This window comes from Hyla sarda, chromosome 3 (assembly GCF_029499605.1).
Source record: "Hyla sarda isolate aHylSar1 chromosome 3, aHylSar1.hap1, whole genome shotgun sequence".
NCBI lineage: Eukaryota > Metazoa > Chordata > Amphibia > Anura > Hylidae > Hyla > Hyla sarda.
Window position 1 is genome coordinate 5,279,478 of NC_079191.1, and position 19,780 is coordinate 5,299,257.

The 19,780-nt window shown below is 37.0% G+C and overlaps 1 protein-coding gene across 6 annotated transcripts in view; it reads right to left on the reverse strand.

Annotated features, from left to right (window-relative positions):
- The window catches only part of LOC130361122 (zinc finger protein 235-like), a 145,038-nt gene that overhangs the window by 61,058 nt on the left and 64,200 nt on the right, over positions 1 to 19,780 (reverse strand). The gene's annotated exons all lie outside the window — the stretch shown is intronic.

Genomic DNA, 19,780 nt, shown 5'->3' on the forward strand with positions numbered 1-19,780 from the left:
ATATAATATACAACATAACATCAATCCAATATACTGTAATATAATATACAACATAACATAAATCCAATATACAGTAATATAATATACAATATAACATAAATCCAATATACTGTAATATAACATATAAAGTAATATAAAATACAATGTAACATAAATCCAATATACAGATATATAATATACAACGTAACATAAATCCAATATACTGAAATATAACATATAAAGTAATATAAAATACAATATAACATAAATCCAAAATACTGTAATATAATATATAAAGTAATATAAAATACAATGTAACATAAATCCAATATAATGTAATATAATATACAATATAACATAAATCCAATATACTGTAATATAACATATAAAGTAATATAAAATACAATGTAACATAAATCCAATATACTGTAATATAATATACAACGTAACATAAATCCAATATACTGAAATATAACATATAAAGTAATATAAAATACAATATAACATAAATCCAAAATACTGTAATATAATATATAAAGTAATATAAAATACAATGTAACATAAATCCAATATAATGTAATATAATATACAACATAACATAAATCCAATATACTGTAATATAATATATAAAGTAATATAAAATACAATGTAACATCAATCCAATATACCGTAATATAATATACAATATAATATAAATCCAATATACTGTAATATAAAATACAATGTAACATAAATCCAATATACTGAAATATAACATATAAAGTAATATAAAATACAATATAACATAAATCCAAAATACTGTAATATAATATATAAAGTAATATAAAATACAATGTAACATAAATCCAATATACTGTAATATAATATACAACGTAACATAAATCCAATATACTGAAATATAACATATAAAGTAATATAAAATACAATATAACATAAATCCAAAATACTGTAATATAATATATAAAGTAATATAAAATACAATGTAACATAAATCCAATATAATGTAATATAATATACAACATAACATAAATCCAATATACTGTAATATAATATATAAAGTAATATAAAATACAATGTAACATCAATCCAATATACCGTAATATAATATACAATATAATATAAATCCAATATACTGTAATATAAAATACAATGTAACATAAATCCAATATACTGAAATATAACATATAAAGTAATATAAAATACAATATAACATAAATCCAATATACTGAAATATAACATATAAAGTAATATAAAATACAACATAACATAAATCCAATATACAGTAATATAATATACAATAATATGAAATACAATGTAACATAAATCCAATATCCTGTAATATAATATACAACGTAACATAAATCCAATATACAGTAATATAATATACAACATAACATAAATCCAATATACTGAAATATAACATATAAAGTAATATAAAATACAACATAACATAAATCCAATATACAGTAATATAATATACAATAATATAAAATACAATGTAACATAAATCCAATATACTGAAATATAACATATAAAGTAATATAAAATACAACATAACATAAATCCAATATACAGTAATATAATATACAATATAACATATAAAGTAATATAAAATACTATAATATAATATACAATGTAACATAAATCCAATATACTGTAATATAATATACAATATAACATAAATCCAATATACTGTAATATAATATACAATATAACATAAATCCAATATACTGTAATATAATATACAACATAACATAAATCCAATATACTGTAATATAATATACAACATAAATCCAATATACTGTAATATAATATACAACATAAATCCAATATACTGTAATATAATATACAACATAAATCCAATATACTGTAATATAATATACAACATAACATAAATCCAATATACTGTAATATAATATACAACATAACGTAAATCCAATATAATGTAATATAATATACAATATAACATCAATCCAATATACTGTAATATAATATACAACATAACATAAATCCAATATACTGTAATATAATATACAATATAAATCCAATATACTGTAATATAATATACAATATAAATCCAATATACTGTAATATAATATATAACATAACATAAATCCAATATACTGTAATATAATATACAACATAACATAAATCCAATATACTGTAATATAATATACAATATAAATCCAATATACTGTAATATAATATACAATATAAATCCAATATACTGTAATATAATATATAACATAACATAAATCCAATATACTGTAATATAATATACAATGTAACATAAATCCAATATACTGTAACATAATATACAATATAACATCAATCCAATATACTGTAATATAATATACAATATAACATAAATCCAATATACTGTAATATAATATACAACATAACATAAATCCAATATACTGTAATATAATATACAACATAAATCCAATATACTGTAATATAATATACAACATAAATCCAATATACTGTAATATAATATACAACATAAATCCAATATACTGTAATATAATATACAACATAACATAAATCCAATATACTGTAATATAATATACAACATAACGTAAATCCAATATAATGTAATATAATATACAATATAACATCAATCCAATATACTGTAATATAATATACAACATAACATAAATCCAATATACTGTAATATAATATACAATATAAATCCAATATACTGTAATATAATATACAATATAAATCCAATATACTGTAATATAATATACAATATAAATCCAATATACTGTAATATAATATATAACATAACATAAATCCAATATAATGTAATATAATATATAACATAACATAAATCCAATATACTGTAATATAATATACAATATAAATCCAATATACTGTAATATAATATATAACATAACATAAATCCAATATACTGTAATATAATATACAATATAAATCCAATATACTGTAATATAATATATAACATAACATAAATCCAATATACTGTAATATAATATATAACATAACATAAATCCAATATACTGTAATATAATATACAATATAAATCCAATATACTGTAATATAATATACAATATAAATCCAATATACTGTAATATAATATATAACATAACATAAATCCAATATACTGTAATATAATATACAATGTAACATAAATCCAATATACTGTAACATAATATACAATATAACATCAATCCAATATACTGTAATATAATATACAACATAACATCAATCCAATATAATGTAATATAATATACAATATAACATAAATCCAATATAATGTAATATAATATACAATATAACATAAATCCAATATAATGTAATATAATATACAACATAACATCAATCCAATATAATGTAATATAATATACAATATAACATAAATCCAATATAATGTAATATAATATACAATATAACATAAATCCAATATAATGTAATATAATATACAATATAACATCAATCCAATATAATGTAATATAATATACAATATAACATAAATCCAATATAATGTAATATAATATACAATATAACATAAATCCAATATACTGTAATATAATATAACACATAACATAAATCCAATATAATGTAATATAATATACAATATAACATAAATCCAATATACTGTAATATAATATACAACATAACATAAATCCAATATACTGTAATATAATATACAACATAACATAAATCCAATATACTGTAATATAATATACAATATAAATCCAATATACTGTAATATAATATATAACATAACATAAATCCAATATACTGTAATATAATATAAAATATAACATAAATCCAATATACTGTAATATAATATACAACATAACATAAATCCAATATACTGTAATATAATATACAATATAACATAAATCCAATATCCTGTAATATAATATACAACATAACATAAATCCAATATACTGTAATATAATATACAATATAACATCAATCCAATATACTGTAATATAATATACAACATAACATAAATCCAATATACTGTAATATAATATACAATGTAACATAAATCCAATATACTGTAATATAATATACAATGTAACATAAATCCAATATACTGTAATATAATATACAATATAACATAAATCCAATATACTGTAATATAATATACAACGTAACATAAATCCAATATACTGTAATATACAATGTAACATAAATCCAATATACTGTAATATAATATACAATATAACATAAATCCAATATCCTGTAATATAATATACAACATAACATAAATCCAATATACTGTAATATAATATACAACATAACATAAATCCAATATACTGTAATATACAATGTAACATAAATCCAATATACTGTAATATAATATACAACATAACATAAATCCAATATCCTGTAATATAATATACAATATAACATAAATCCAATATCCTGTAATATAATATACAACATAAATCCAATATACTGTAATATAATATACAACATAAATCCAATATACTGTAATATAATATACAACATAACATAAATCCAATATACTGTAATATAATATACAATATAAATCCAATATACTGTAATATAATATACAATATAAATCCAATATACTGTAATATAATATATAACATAACATAAATCCAATATAATGTAATATAATATATAACATAACATAAATCCAATATACTGTAATATAATATACAATATAAATCCAATATACTGTAATATAATATATAACATAACATAAATCCAATATACTGTAATATAATATATAACATAACATAAATCCAATATACTGTAATATAATATATAACATAACATAAATCCAATATACTGTAATATAATATACAATATAAATCCAATATACTGTAATATAATATACAATATAAATCCAATATACTGTAATATAATATATAACATAACATAAATCCAATATACTGTAATATAATATACAATGTAACATAAATCCAATATAATGTAATATAATATACAATATAACATAAATCCAATATAATGTAATATAATATACAATATAACATCAATCCAATATACTGTAATATAATATACAACATAACATCAATCCAATATAATGTAATATAATATACAATATAACATAAATCCAATATAATGTAATATAATATACAATATAACATAAATCCAATATAATGTAATATAATATACAATATAACATAAATCCAATATAATGTAATATAATATACAATATAACATAAATCCAATATACTGTAATATAATATAACACATAACATAAATCCAATATAATGTAATATAATATACAATATAACATAAATCCAATATACTGTAATATAATATACAACATAACATAAATCCAATATACTGTAATATAATATACAACATAACATAAATCCAATATACTGTAATATAATATACAATATAAATCCAATATACTGTAATATAATATATAACATAACATAAATCCAATATACTGTAATATAATATACAATATAACATAAATCCAATATCCTGTAATATAATATACAACATAACATAAATCCAATATACTGTAATATAATATACAATATAACATCAATCCAATATACTGTAATATAATATACAACATAACATAAATCCAATATACTGTAATATAATATACAATGTAACATAAATCCAAAATCCTGTAATATAATATACAATGTAACATAAATCCAATATACTGTAATATAATATACAATGTAACATAAATCCAATATACTGTAATATAATATACAATATAACATAAATCCAATATACTGTAATATAATATACAACATAACATAAATCCAATATACTGTAATATACAATGTAACATAAATCCAATATACTGTAATATAATATACAATATAACATCAATCCAATATACTGTAATATAATATACAACATAACATAAATCCAATATACTGTAATATAATATACAATGTGACATAAATCCAATATACTGTAATATAATATACAATGTAACATAAATCCAAAATCCTGTAATATAATATACAATATAACATCAATCCAATATACTGTAATATAATATATAAAGTAATATAAAATACAATGTAACATAAATACAATATACTGTAATATACAATATAACATAAATCCAATATACTGTAATATAATATACAACGTAACATAAATCCAATATACTGTAATATAATATACAATATAACATAAATCCAATATACTGTAATATACAATATAATATAAATCCAATATCCTGTAATATAATATACAATATAACATAAATCCAATATAATGTAATATAATTTGTAGGAAGCCTAATTAGGCTGTATTTGTGAGAGGGGCGGATGAATCTCCACCCCCCTGCACGGCCAGGTGGGCCATAAGGGATTATGGGTCGAGGCAGGGGTATATGACGCCCCTGCCTCCTATCAGGGGGGGGCGTTCATGACATTTGTGGAGGATAGGCCAATTTGATGGGGTTTCGCTGTCAGCTGACACCAGGGTTGGCGGGAGATTCAGTTACAGATGCAGTCCACCGAGTGGCATGGAAGGTAGTAACGGGATGATGTCCGGCGGGACTGGAGGATCTGCGTGTGGTCAGGTGAGGTCGGGCCTTGCTCTTCCGCCGTCTCTGTCTGCGGATGCAGGCTTCGGGAGCCGGGGGTAAATACAAGGGATAGGCAGTTCTGGGCATGAGGGTAACCTCCCTGCTGTACGCAGGCTCGGTATACAGGAGTTGGTTGTTTTGGCCGGCAACGTCTCACGGCAGCGCTTCCGGGGGGGGGGGGGGGGGTAGCGTTTTTTCCACAGTACTGGATCAGTACTTCAGCGGTACTCGGGGTAACGGAGCGGGGCTGACTAGACCAGATTCGCGGTCCCTCATCAGTGGTACGTGCACCGTCTCCCGGCGAAAAAGAGGGAAATAGATAACGAGCACTAATTTTGTCATAATAGGGGGCCTGTTCCAGCGGCACTGCGTAACTCATGGGCTCGTCTCCATTTCCTATAGATGATCGCGGGCAAGATGGGTTAGGTGCATTTTTCAGGTATAAATAAGATAACATGCATTGTCCACGTGTATAAAGTGAAGTGTGAAGAACAAATTCTGTTCAGAGGCTGAAGACTTGTCTGTGCTAGATACATCTCACAACTGAGGTTTTGTTACAGTTTCTACCTTACACCGATTCCGCATTCATCCTCACCATATTGCATCGGTCTTTCTTGCAGATGTGAAAATCCGAGGCATAACTTTCATAGCATTTATTCATATCTCAATAACTTTCCCGCACATATCTTCATAGCAGTTATTTCCGCAATACTTCAAGCTTTCATTTCTGCACAGGCGGTAACGGCATTTACTCGCGCACATAGCATTCATTCTCGTTATATACCGTCATAGCATTTCATTCCGTACATATTGTCATAGCTTCCTTTCCGCACATACTTTCATAGCACTCATTGTCTTCACAGCTTTCAATTTAAATTTTGCAAGGTCTTCATACGCTCGTTGCATTTACCTTGTAAATATGCCTATAATATTTATTGGTTGTACGGTGACAGAATCAGTTCATACGCTTTTGGCATTCATACTGGTCAAACACACAACTGTTACACTGTTTCATGGGTAGGGCATCTTTACTGTTTGTACTGCAATGACCTGCATACTGTCTGTACACTCATGGTTTAATTTCATACGCTCATGGCACACTGCTCGTACGCTCATAGTATTTCTACGGTTTACATAGTTTCATTGTAATACATTCGTTCACAGCATTTATCTGGCCATACGCTCATGGCATTTTACACTAGGCAAGTTCATTTCATTCTGTTACCCTCACAGCACTCATACTCCCATACGCTCACAGGGTTTACATGGTCCACTTACTAATGGATTTCACGCTATTCATACGTTCTTGACATTATATACGGTGTTACGTTCATGGCATTCACACGGTTCATTCGTTCTTCAAGGAGTTCACTATTTATGCTCATGGTATTTTCATAGCACTCATGGCTTTCATACTGCTCATGGCTTTTCTATTGTTGACACGTCATGGCATTATACCGTACATATGCACGTAACACTTATACTGTATAAAGATTACATGCCCATGGCATTTATACTAATCATTCGATCATGGCAGTCATTCCGAATACTGTTCACACGCCCATGATATTTATACTGCTCATGCACTTATGGCATTTGTACAGTTCCATAGGCTCATGGTTCTAGACTGATCATAAGCCCTTGGCATTTCTACTGAATAATGATCATACGCCCATGGCATTCATACTGATCATACGCTCATGACATTTACCGTTGCTGCCGTGGCGCCGTGTCTGCGGGGAGGTGCGACCCATAGACTGGTTTGAGTGGCATTGGGGCCGCTCTGCCAGTGGGTCGTTCCCCCTGTGGGCACTGGTGTCGCGGCGGTGGTGGTCGCCGCCCAGTGCTGCGCCATTTTATGCTAGGGACGTTAGGGACCCACTCTAAATAGGTGGCCTTGACGTGGCGAGTGGGCTTGTACTTTTTGATCAAAAATGTATAACAACAACCTGTTAGTTTTTGATATTATGCTCAGAACCAATCAGATCATTATACAAGATTGTAGATGTGCGACTATGTCTGTTTTCTACCTGAATTCACACTGTGTTTTCTATCCCCTCCTCGTTTCTGCTTGTATCCTCATACAATACTCGCTTACCTCACTCACCCTACCTCATGCTTTTAGATGCTCAGGCCATGTCTGTATCCGGACATACATTCATAGCTTTTCATACTTTTCATACGTTATCTTTTCCGTACATGACTGCATTGCTTCCGGCAGTCATTCATTGCGAGGTTTGGATCAGCTCTCCACTCAAACTTAGTTGACCTTGCATGTCACAGTTCGTCTCGGCGCATATGCTACTGCTGTTAAGTTCGGCCTTCGCTTCCACTGCTAATAGGTTACTCTAGTTACTTTAGTAGTTGGGCCACTCCTTAGTCACAAGTCACTTGCACGATTACATATTGCACTTCCATCTTGACATGTCATATTCAGCCTCCACTTTCTAATCTTTCACCCAAAGGGCACGCACTACGGTTATTGTTGTTGGCACACTTTGCAAATCAAATCATGATAATAGCAGTTGTTTCCCAACTTTCCTACCACGGGTTAGGGGATCACATTGCGCAGTTGTTGTTACTGACATGTCTCCAGAGATACATCATCATGACACACAGGAGGTTGTTTACCCTTTGTACCTGCCGCAGCTGAAAGGGGAGGCACTGTATAGTCACTTGTCACCGTCACGTTTTCAGAGAAACAACGTCACAACATATAGGTGGTTGCATATCCAGTATACCTGCCACATCTGCAGGGGGATGCACTGCATAACTGTTCTCGCTAACACGTTCTAGAATAACAACATATGACGCACAGGTGGTTGGTTTTACCAGTTATGCCTGCCACGTCTGCAGGGGCAGTTTTCACAGGTTACCGTTACCGACACAGCCTCAGAGCAAGAATTTCATGACACACTTGTGGTTTATTCCGCCACATCTGGTTATTGTTACGGACATATTTTTCTGAGCTATAATTTTTGACTCTCAGGTGGTTGTTTACCTGCCATGTCTGCAGGGGGGGGGGGGGCACCACACAAGTTATTCTCACTGGCACGTTTTCAGAGCAATAACTTCTCGACACACAGGTGGTTGCTTAACCGTTATGCCTGCCACATCTGCAGGGGGGGGCACCACATAGGTTATGGTTACTGACACGTTTTTCAGAGCAATAACTTCTCGACACATAGGTGGTTGCTTAACCGTTATGCCTGCCACGTCTGCAGGGGGGGGCATCACATATTTTATTGTTACTGACACGTTTTCAAAACAATAACTTCTCGACACATAGGTGGTTGCTTAACAGTTATGCCTGCCACGTCTGCAGGGGGGGGGGGGGGCACCACATAGGTTATTGTTACTGACACGTTTTTCAGAGCATTAACTTCTCGACACATAGGTGGTTGCTTAACCGTTATGCCTGCCACGTCTGCAGGGGGGGGGGGGGGCACCACATAGGTTATTGTTACTGAAATGTTTTTCAGAGCAATAACTTCTCGACACATAGGTGGTTGCTTAACCGTTATGCCTGCCACGGCTGCAGGGGGGAGCACCACACAGGTTATTGTTACTGACACGATTTTCAGAACAATAACTCCTCGACACATAGGTGGTTATTACCCAATGTACCTGCCACGTCTGCAGGGGGAGACACCACACAGGTTATTGTTACTGACACGTCTTCAGAGCCATACTTTTTTGTCACGTAGGTGGTTCTTCACTCGTTACGCCAGCCACGTCTGCAGGAGAAGGCCCATGCAGTTCACCATTTTTTCGGATGCAGCTTCAGAGCAATAGACTTGTAGGCACGGGCGGTCGTGCATTCCGTATGTCTACTACCTCGGCAATAGGAGGTATCACACGGGTTTGGTTGCTGACTTTCTGCAGTACAGTGGTAACTCATCACATACACGGAGTTGCCAATTATGCTTGCTACGTCTCCCGGGGGGTACACCATGCAGGTTTGTGACTAACATATTGTCCACAGCTAGCATTCAACTCACGGATGACGGTCACCTATCAGTGCCTGACTCGGCGGCACCCTCATATGCTCAACGGGTCAGTTGAGGGCACGATGGCCCATGCAGGGAGTCTCAATTGCCTGCAGATACATTGGACATGCGAAAACAACAGACACGGTAGAAACAAAGGACGGTTCACTCGCAGGGGGACACTACTCCTGAGACCAGTGGAGTCAGGAATGGGTCAGTTTAGGTTTGGCTCAGTTCAGGTAAGGTGTTTCGGACATTGTTTGATCTACAGGCTGTTACCGTTAGGTTAGTCAGGTAGTGGTGATTGGGCTTTATCTTGCTAACAGTTTTTTCATTTTGCCACCTAATAGCAGAGACATGGTGAGCTTCATCAGGCCTGACAGGTCGTAGTTCTTCAATCTCATCTTGAGATGTTAGGCAAACATGCAAAGCAAATAGCAGCTGGATATTAGCTTAACCCTGCTCAAGTGACAACTCAAGGTTTGGTAAGTAGGCCTGACCCCACAGCTTCAGTTTCTAGGCATCGATTCCTAGGACAGTCGGTTCGCCCTCAGTTACAGCCTGTTTAATGTTAAAGCATATCTGTTTTGCGGTAAGTTAGGGGCATTGGTTCCATGATTATTACATTTATTTTCCCTAACATGCTGACTTTTGCCCACTAAAGGCGTGGCCTTGGTCCGGTCTTTGGGCACAATTCAGACCGATATATTAGGGTAAATGTTTACATATAACAAGTAAGTAGATACCATGGTAATCACGAGCACGATCATGTAGCCCCGATCACAAACAACATAACATTAATCCAATATACTGTAATATACAATATAACATAAATCCAAAATACTGTAATATAATATACAACATAATATAAATCCAATATACTGTAATATACAATATAACATAAATCCAAAATATTGTAATATAATATACAACATAATATAAATCCAATATACTGTAATATAATATAAAATATAACATAAATCCAATATCCTGTAATATAATATACAACATAATATAAATCCAAAATACTGTAATATAATATACAATGTAACATAAATCCAATATCCTGTAATATAATATACAATATAACATAAATCCAATATACTGTAATATAATATACATTATAACATACCGTATTTATCGGGGTATACCACGCACCGGCCTATAACACGCACCCTCATTTTACCAAGGATATTTGGGTAAAAAAAGTTTTTTACCCAAATATCCATGGTAAAATGAGGGTGCGTGTGTGCGTGTGTATACCCCGATATACCCCCAGGAAAAGCAGGGGGAGAGAGGCCGTCGCTGCCCCCTTCTCTCCCCCTGCCTTTCCTGGGGTCTAGAGCCCTGCTGTCGGCCCTTTTCACCCCCTGGTTATCGGCGCCGCTGCCCGTTCTGTCCCCCCTGACTATCGGTGCCGGCGCCGATAGCCAGGGGGAGAGAAGGGGCAGCGGCACCCATTGCCGGCGCCGCTGCCCCGTTGCCTCCCCCATCCCCGGTGGCATAATTACCTGAGTCGGGTCCGCGCTGCTCCAGGCCTCCGTCGTGCGTCCTCAGCGTCGTTGCTATGCACGGCGCGGCGCTCTGACGTCATGCGCCGCGCCGTTCAGCGCATAGCAATGACGCCGGGGACGCACGACGGAGGCCTGGAGCAGCGCGGACCCGACTCAGGTAATTATGCCACCGGGGATGGGGGAGGCAACGGGGCAGCGGCGCCGGCAATGGGTGCCGCTGCCCCTTCTCTCCCCCTGGCTGTCGGCGCCGCTTCTCTCCCCCTGGCGTGAAAAGGGGTGAAAAGGGGTGAAAAGGGCCGACAGCAGGGCTCTAGACCCCAGGAAAGGCAGGGGGAGAGAAGCGAGCAGCGACGGCCTCTCTCCCCCTGCCTTTCCTGGGGGTATATCGGGGTATAACACGCACACAGACTTTAGGCTAAAAATTTTTGCCTAAAAAGTGCGTGTTATACGCCGATAAATACGGTAAATCCAATATACTGTAATATAATATACAATATAACATAAATCCAATATACTGTAATATAATATACATTATAACATAAATCCAATATACTGTAATAGAATATACAAAGTAACATAAATCCAATATACTGTAATATAATATACAATATAACATCAATCCAATATACTGTAATATAATATACATTATAACATAAATCCAATATACTGTAATATACAATATAACATAAATCCAATATACTGTAATAGAATATACAATATAACATCAATCCAATATACTGTAATATAATATACAATGTAACATAAATCCAATATACTGTAATATAATATACAACATAACAAATCCAATATACTGTAATATAATATACAACATAACATAAATCCAATATACTGTAATATAATATACAACATAACATAAATCCAATATACTGTAATATAATATACAACATAACATAAATCCAATATCCTGTAATATACAATATAACATCAATCCAATATACTATAATATACAATATAACATCAATCCAATATACTGTAATATAATATACAACATAACAAATCCAATATACTATAATATACAATATAACATAAATCCAATATACTGTAACATAATATACAACGTAACGCAAAAGGATGATAATATAGAAAAACCATCTACTTCTCTCAGTCCTGCTTCCCCTCCCACTTATAGATAAAGCTTCTGAGTCCCACTTCCTCCTCCCACTCATAGATAAAGCCTGTGAGTCGTGCTTCCGCCACGATCTCATAGCTAAAGCCTGTGAGTCCTGCTTCCCCCACCATCTCATAGATAAAGCCTGCAAGTCCTGCTTCCCCCACGATCTCATAGATAAAGCCTGTGAGTCCTGCTTCCCCCATGATCTCATAGAGAAAGCCTGTGAGTCCTGCTTCCCCCACCATCTCATACATAAAGCCTGTGAGTCCTGCTTCCCCCACCATCTCATAGATAAAGCCTGCGAGTCCTGCTTCCCCCACCATTTCATAGATAAAGCCTGTGAGTCCTTCTTCCTCCACCCAATCATAGATAAAGCCTGTGAGTCCTGCTTCATCCACCATCTCATTGATAAATCCTGTGAGTCCTGCTTCCCCCACCATCTCATAAAGAAAGCATGTGAGTCCTGCTTCCCCCATCCAATCATAGATAAAGCCTGTGAGTCCTGCTTCCCCCACCATCTCATAGATAAAGCCTGTGAGTCCTGCTTCCTCCACCATCTCATAAAGAAAGCCTGTGAGTCCTGCTTCCCCCACCCTCTCATAGATAAAGCCTGTGAGTCCTGCTTCCCCCATCCAATCATAGAGAAAGCCTGTGAGTCCTGCTTCATCCACCATCTCATACATAAAGTTTGTGAGTCCTGCTTCCCCCACCATCTCATAGATGAAGCCTGTGAGTCCTGCTTCCCCCATCATCTGATAGAGAAAGCCTGTGAGTCCTGCTTCCCTCACCATTTCATAGAGAAAGCCTGTGAGTCCTGCTTCCTCCACCATCTCATAGATAAAGCCTGTGAGTCCTGCTTCCCCCACCATCTCATACATAAAGCCTGTGAGTCCTGCTTCCTCCACCATCTCATAGATAAAGCCTGTGAGTCCTGCTTCCCCCACCATTTCATAGAGAAAGCCTGTGAGTCCTGTTTCCTCCACCATCTCATAGATAAAGCCTGAGTCCTGCTTCCTCCACCATCTCATAGATAAAGCCTGTGAGTCCTGCTTCCCCCACCATCTCATACATAAAGCCTGTGAGTCCTGATTCCTCCACCATCTCATAGATAAATCCTGCGAGTCCTGCTTCCCCCACCATCTCATAGATAAAGCCTGTGAGTCCTGTTTCCCCCACCATCTCATATAGAAAGCCTGTGAGTCCTGCTTCCCTCACCATTTCATAGAGAAAGCCTGTGAGTCCTGCTTCCTCCACCATCTCATAGATAAAGCCTGTGAGTCCTGTTTCCCCCACCATCTCATATAGAAAGCCTGTGAGTCCTGCTTCCCCCACCATCTCATACATAAAGCCTGTGAGTCCTGATTCCTCCACCATCTCATAGATAAATCCTGCGAGTCCTGCTTCCCCCACCATCTCATAGATAAAGCCTGTGAGTCCTGTTTCCCCCACCATCTCATATAGAAAGCCTGTGAGTCCTGCTTCCCTCACCATTTCATAGAGAAAGCCTGTGAGTCCTGCTTCCTCCACCATCTCATAGATAAAGCCTGTGAGTCCTGTTTCCCCCACCATCTCATATAGAAAGCCTGTGAGTCCTGCTTCCCCATCCAATCAGATAAAGCCTGTGAGTCCTGCTTCATCCACCATCTCATAGAAAAAGCCTGCGAGTCCTGCTTCCCCCACCATCTCATAGATAAAGCCTGCGAGTCCTGCTTCCTCCACCATCTCATAGATAAAGCCTGCGAGTCCTGCTTCCCCCACCATTTCATAGATAAAGCCTGTGAGTCCTTCTTCCTCCACCCAATCATAGATAAAGCCTGTGAGTCCTGCTTCATCCACCATCTCATAGATAAAGCCTGTGAGTCCTGCTTCCCCCACCATCTCATAAAGAAAGCATGTGAGTCCTGCTTCCCCCATCCAATCATAGATAAAGCCTGTGAGTCCTGCTTCCCACACCATCTCATAGATAAAGCCTGTGAGTCCTGCTTCCTCCACCATCTCATATAGAAAGCACGTGAGTCCTGCTTCCTCCACCATCTCATAGATAAAGCCTGTGAGTCCTGCTTCATCCACCATCTCATAGATAAAGCCTGTGAGTCCTGCTTCCCCCATCCAATCATAGAGAAAGCCTGTGAGTCCTGCTTCATCCACCATCTCATACATAAAGTTTGTGAGTCCTGCTTCCCTCACCATTTCATAGATAAAGCCTGTGAGTCCTGTTTCCTCCACCATCTCATAGATAAAGCCTGCGAGTTCTGCTTCCCCCACCATTTCATAGAGAAAGCCTGTGAGTCCTGTTTCCTCCACCATCTCATAGATAAAGCCCGTGAGTCCTGCTTCCTCCACCATCTCATAGAGAAAGCCTGTGAGTCCTGCTTCCCCCACCATCTCATAGATGAAGCCTGTGAGTCCTGCTTCCCCCACCATCTCATAGATGAAGCCTGTGAGTCCTGCTTCCTCCACCATCTCATAGATAAATCCTGCGAGTCCTGCTTCCCCCACCATCTCATAGATAAAGCCTGTGAGTCCTGCTTCCTCCACCATCTCATATAGAAAGCCTGTGAGTCCTGCTTCCCCATCCAATCAGATAAAGCCTGAGAGTCCTGCTTCATCCACCATCTCATAGAAAAAGCCTGTGAGTCCTGCTTCCTCCACCATCTCATAGATAAAGCCTGTGAGTCCTGCTTCCCCCACCATCTCATAGATAAAGCCTGCGAGTCCTGCTTCCTCCACCATCTCATAGATAAAGCCTGCGAGTCCTGCTTCCTCCACCCTCTCATAGATAAAGCCTGTGAGTCCTGCTTCCCCCACCATCTCATAGATAAAGCCTGTGAGTCCTGCTTCCCCCACCATCTCATATAGAAAGCCTGTGAGTCCTGCTTCCCCTATCCAATCATAAATAAAGCCTGTGAGTCCTGCTTCCCCCACCACCTCATACATAAAGCCTGTGAGTCCTGCTTCCCCCACCATCTCATAGATAAAGCCTGTGAGTCCTGCTTCTTCTCCCACAAAAGGTGGTGTAGGTACATAGGTGAATATATGTTCTCTTTTAGCCTGTGTATAACAAACCACCATGTATAGAGAAGAATCCACATATATGAGCTCTGACTGTACGAGTCTTCATCTTATGGAGGAGAAGTTTATGACCCCTGATGAGGGAGATGTCTGCTCGGTAAATAATGTGTCAGCACATCTCATATACACTGCTCATAGAATGCACAGATACACAATCCTGTTCTATGTATCCATTAGATTAGAATATTTAGTTATGATGACTCGAGAAATATATATATATATATATATATATAAAACTTAACGTGTGTGTATGTGTATTTATGTATGTGTGTGTATAGGGACGGAATATGAGGTCGGGATATAAGAACAGGACATGAGGACGGGATATGAGGACGGGATATAGGGACAGGATATGAGGTCAGGATATAGGGACGGGATATAGGGACGGGATATAAGGACGGGATATGAGGTCGGCATATAAGAACAGGATATGAGGACGGGATAGGAGGACAGGATATGAGGTCAGTATATAGGGACGGGATATGAGGTCGGCATATAAGAACAGGATATGAGGACGGGATAGGAGGACAGGATATGAGGTCAGTATATAGGGACGGGATATGAGGACGGGATATAGGGACAGGATATGAGGTCAGGATATAGGGACGGGATATAGGGACGGGATATAAGGACGGGATATGAGGTCGGCATATAAGAACAGGATAGGAGGACAGGATATGAGGTCAGTATATAGGGACGGGATATGAGGTCGGCATATAAGAACAGGATATGAGGACGGGATAGGAGGACAGGATATGAGGTCAGTATATAGGGACGGGATATGAGGACGGGATATAGGGACAGGATATGAGGTCAGGATATAGGGACGGGATATAGGGACGGGATATAAGGACGGGATATGAGGTCGGCATATAAGAACAGGATATGAGGACGGGATAGGAGGACAGGATATGAGGTCAGTATATAGGGACGGGATATGAGGTCGGCATATAAGAACAGGATATGAGGACGGGATAGGAGGACAGGATATGAGGTCAGTATATAGGGACGGGATATGAGGTCGGCATATAAGAACAGGATATGAGGACGGGATAGTAGGACAGGATATGAGGTCAGTATATAGGGACGGGATAGGAGGAGGGGATATGAGGTCATTATATAGGGACGGGATATGAGGTTGGTATATAAGAACAGGATATGAGGACGGGATGGTAGGACAGGATATGAGGTCAGTATATAGGGACGGGATAGGAGGACGGGATATGAGGTCAGTATATAGGGACGGGATATGAGGACGGGATATAGGGACAGGATATGAGGTCAGGATATAGGAACGGGATATGGGGATGGGATATGGGGTCGAGATATGAGAACAAAATATCAGGAAAGGATATGAGGACGGGATATGAGTTCGGAATATGAGGAGGGTATTTGTGGTCGGGATATGGGATCAGGATTTAGGGACGGGATATGAGGAAAAAAGCTTCCTCCTTTGTTGCTTTTCCTCCCTCACAAGGATAAGGTAGGAAAAATCGGGCAACGGCGGGTACTCAGCTAGTGTTCTATATAGTTTAGCGAAAAACTAAAAAAATTATGCCAATGGCACTCACCCATAAAAACTAAAGAAATGATGCCAGTGGCACTCAACCATAAAAACTAAAGAAATGATGCCAGTGGCACTCACCCATAAAAACTAAAGAAATGATGCCAGTGGCACTCACCCATAAAAACTAAAGAAATGATGCCAGTGGCACTCACCCATAAAAACTGTGAGAAAATAGGAGGCCGGAGGAAACGAGTGTTTGACCGCTAAAACTTTTGCCTATTTTCTCACCGCTCAGCTTCGGCTGATGCAGTTCCCAGACCTTCGATTCCCGACTGTCTGACGATGCGCTTTAAATTAAAAAATAAAGTAAACGTTTTTATGGGTGAGTGCCACTGGCATCATTTCTTTAGTTTTTATGGGTGAGTGCCACTGGCATCATTTCTTTAGTTTTTATGGGTGAGTGCCACTGGCATAATTTCTTTAGTTTTTATGGGTGAGTGCCACTGGCATCATTTCTTTAGTTTTTATGGGTGAGTGCCACTGGCATCATTTCTTTAGTTTTTATGGGTGAGTGCCACTGCCATCATTTCTTTAGTTTTTCGCCATATTGTTGCTTTTTTCTGGTCATGTGTTCCCCCAATATATTTTCCTCCCCCCGGTGTTTTCGTTGAAGGGCATTTTTGCACAGAGTGTGACGCCTGAGTGGCAGTGCCACCCAGCAGTCTTCTTACCGGTTCTATATAGTTTATATTCCTAATCTGGACACAAGTGTGAGATGATAACATTAATATTGTTCTATCTGTCTCAGTGAAAATGGCTGAAACGTTAAAGGGGTAATCCGCTGCTCGGCGTTTGGAACAAACTGTTCCGAACGCTGGAGCCGGGAGCTTGTCCGAACGCTGGAGCCGGGAGCTTGTCATAACCCCACCCCCTTGTGATGTTACGCCCCACCCCCTCAATGCAAGTCTATGGGAGGGGGTGTGATGGATGTCACGCCCCCTCCCATAGACTTGCATTGAGGGGGTGGGGCGTAACATCATGAGGGGGCGAGGTTATGACGTCACGAGCTCCCGGCGCCAGCTCCAGTGTTCGGAACAGATTCCGTTCCCTTTCACGAATTTGCTCCCCCATAAACTGGTAACAGGGTGACGAGGTTCTTTATAATTACTATTCAGGCAGAAATATACTTTATATTACAGTCAGCAACAGTCACGCCCATCCTGTGTATGTCAGCGCGGGGACCGCTGTGTGATTGACACATATTATCTTTATAGGCGTGGCTATTCCTCGCGGCTGCCACACCCATCCTGTGTATGTCAGCGCGGGGACCGCTGTGTGATTGACACATATCTTTATAGGCGTGGCTATTCCTCGCAGCTGCCATGCCCATCCCATGTATGTCAGCGCTGGGACCGCTGTGTGATTGACACATATTATCTTTATAGGCGTGGCTATTCCTCGCGGCTGCCACACCCATCCCGTGTATGTCAGCACGGGGACCGCTGTGTGATTGACACATTATCTTTATAGGCGTGGCTATTCCTCGCAGCTGCCATGCCCATCCCGTGTATGTCAGCGCTGGGACCGCTGTGTGATTGACACATATTATCTTTATAGGCGTGGCTATTCCTCGCGGCTGCCACGCCCATCCCGTGTATGTCAGCGCTGGGACCGCTGTGTGATTGACACATATTATCTTTATAGGCGTGGCTATTCCTCGCGGCTGCCACGCCCATCCCGTGTATGTCAGCACGGGGACCGCTGTGTGATTGACACATATTATCTTTATAGGCGTGGCTATTCCTCGCAGCTGCCATGCCCATCCCGTGTATGTCTGCGAGGGGACAGCTGTGTGATTGACACATATTATCTTTATAGGCGTGGCTATTCCTCGCAGCTGCCACGCCCATCCCGTGTATGTCTGCGAGGGGACAGCTGTGTGATTGACACATATTATCTTTATAGGCGTGGCTATTCCTCGCAGCTGCCATGCCCATCCCGTGTATGTCTGCGAGGGGACAGCTGTGTGATTGACACATATTA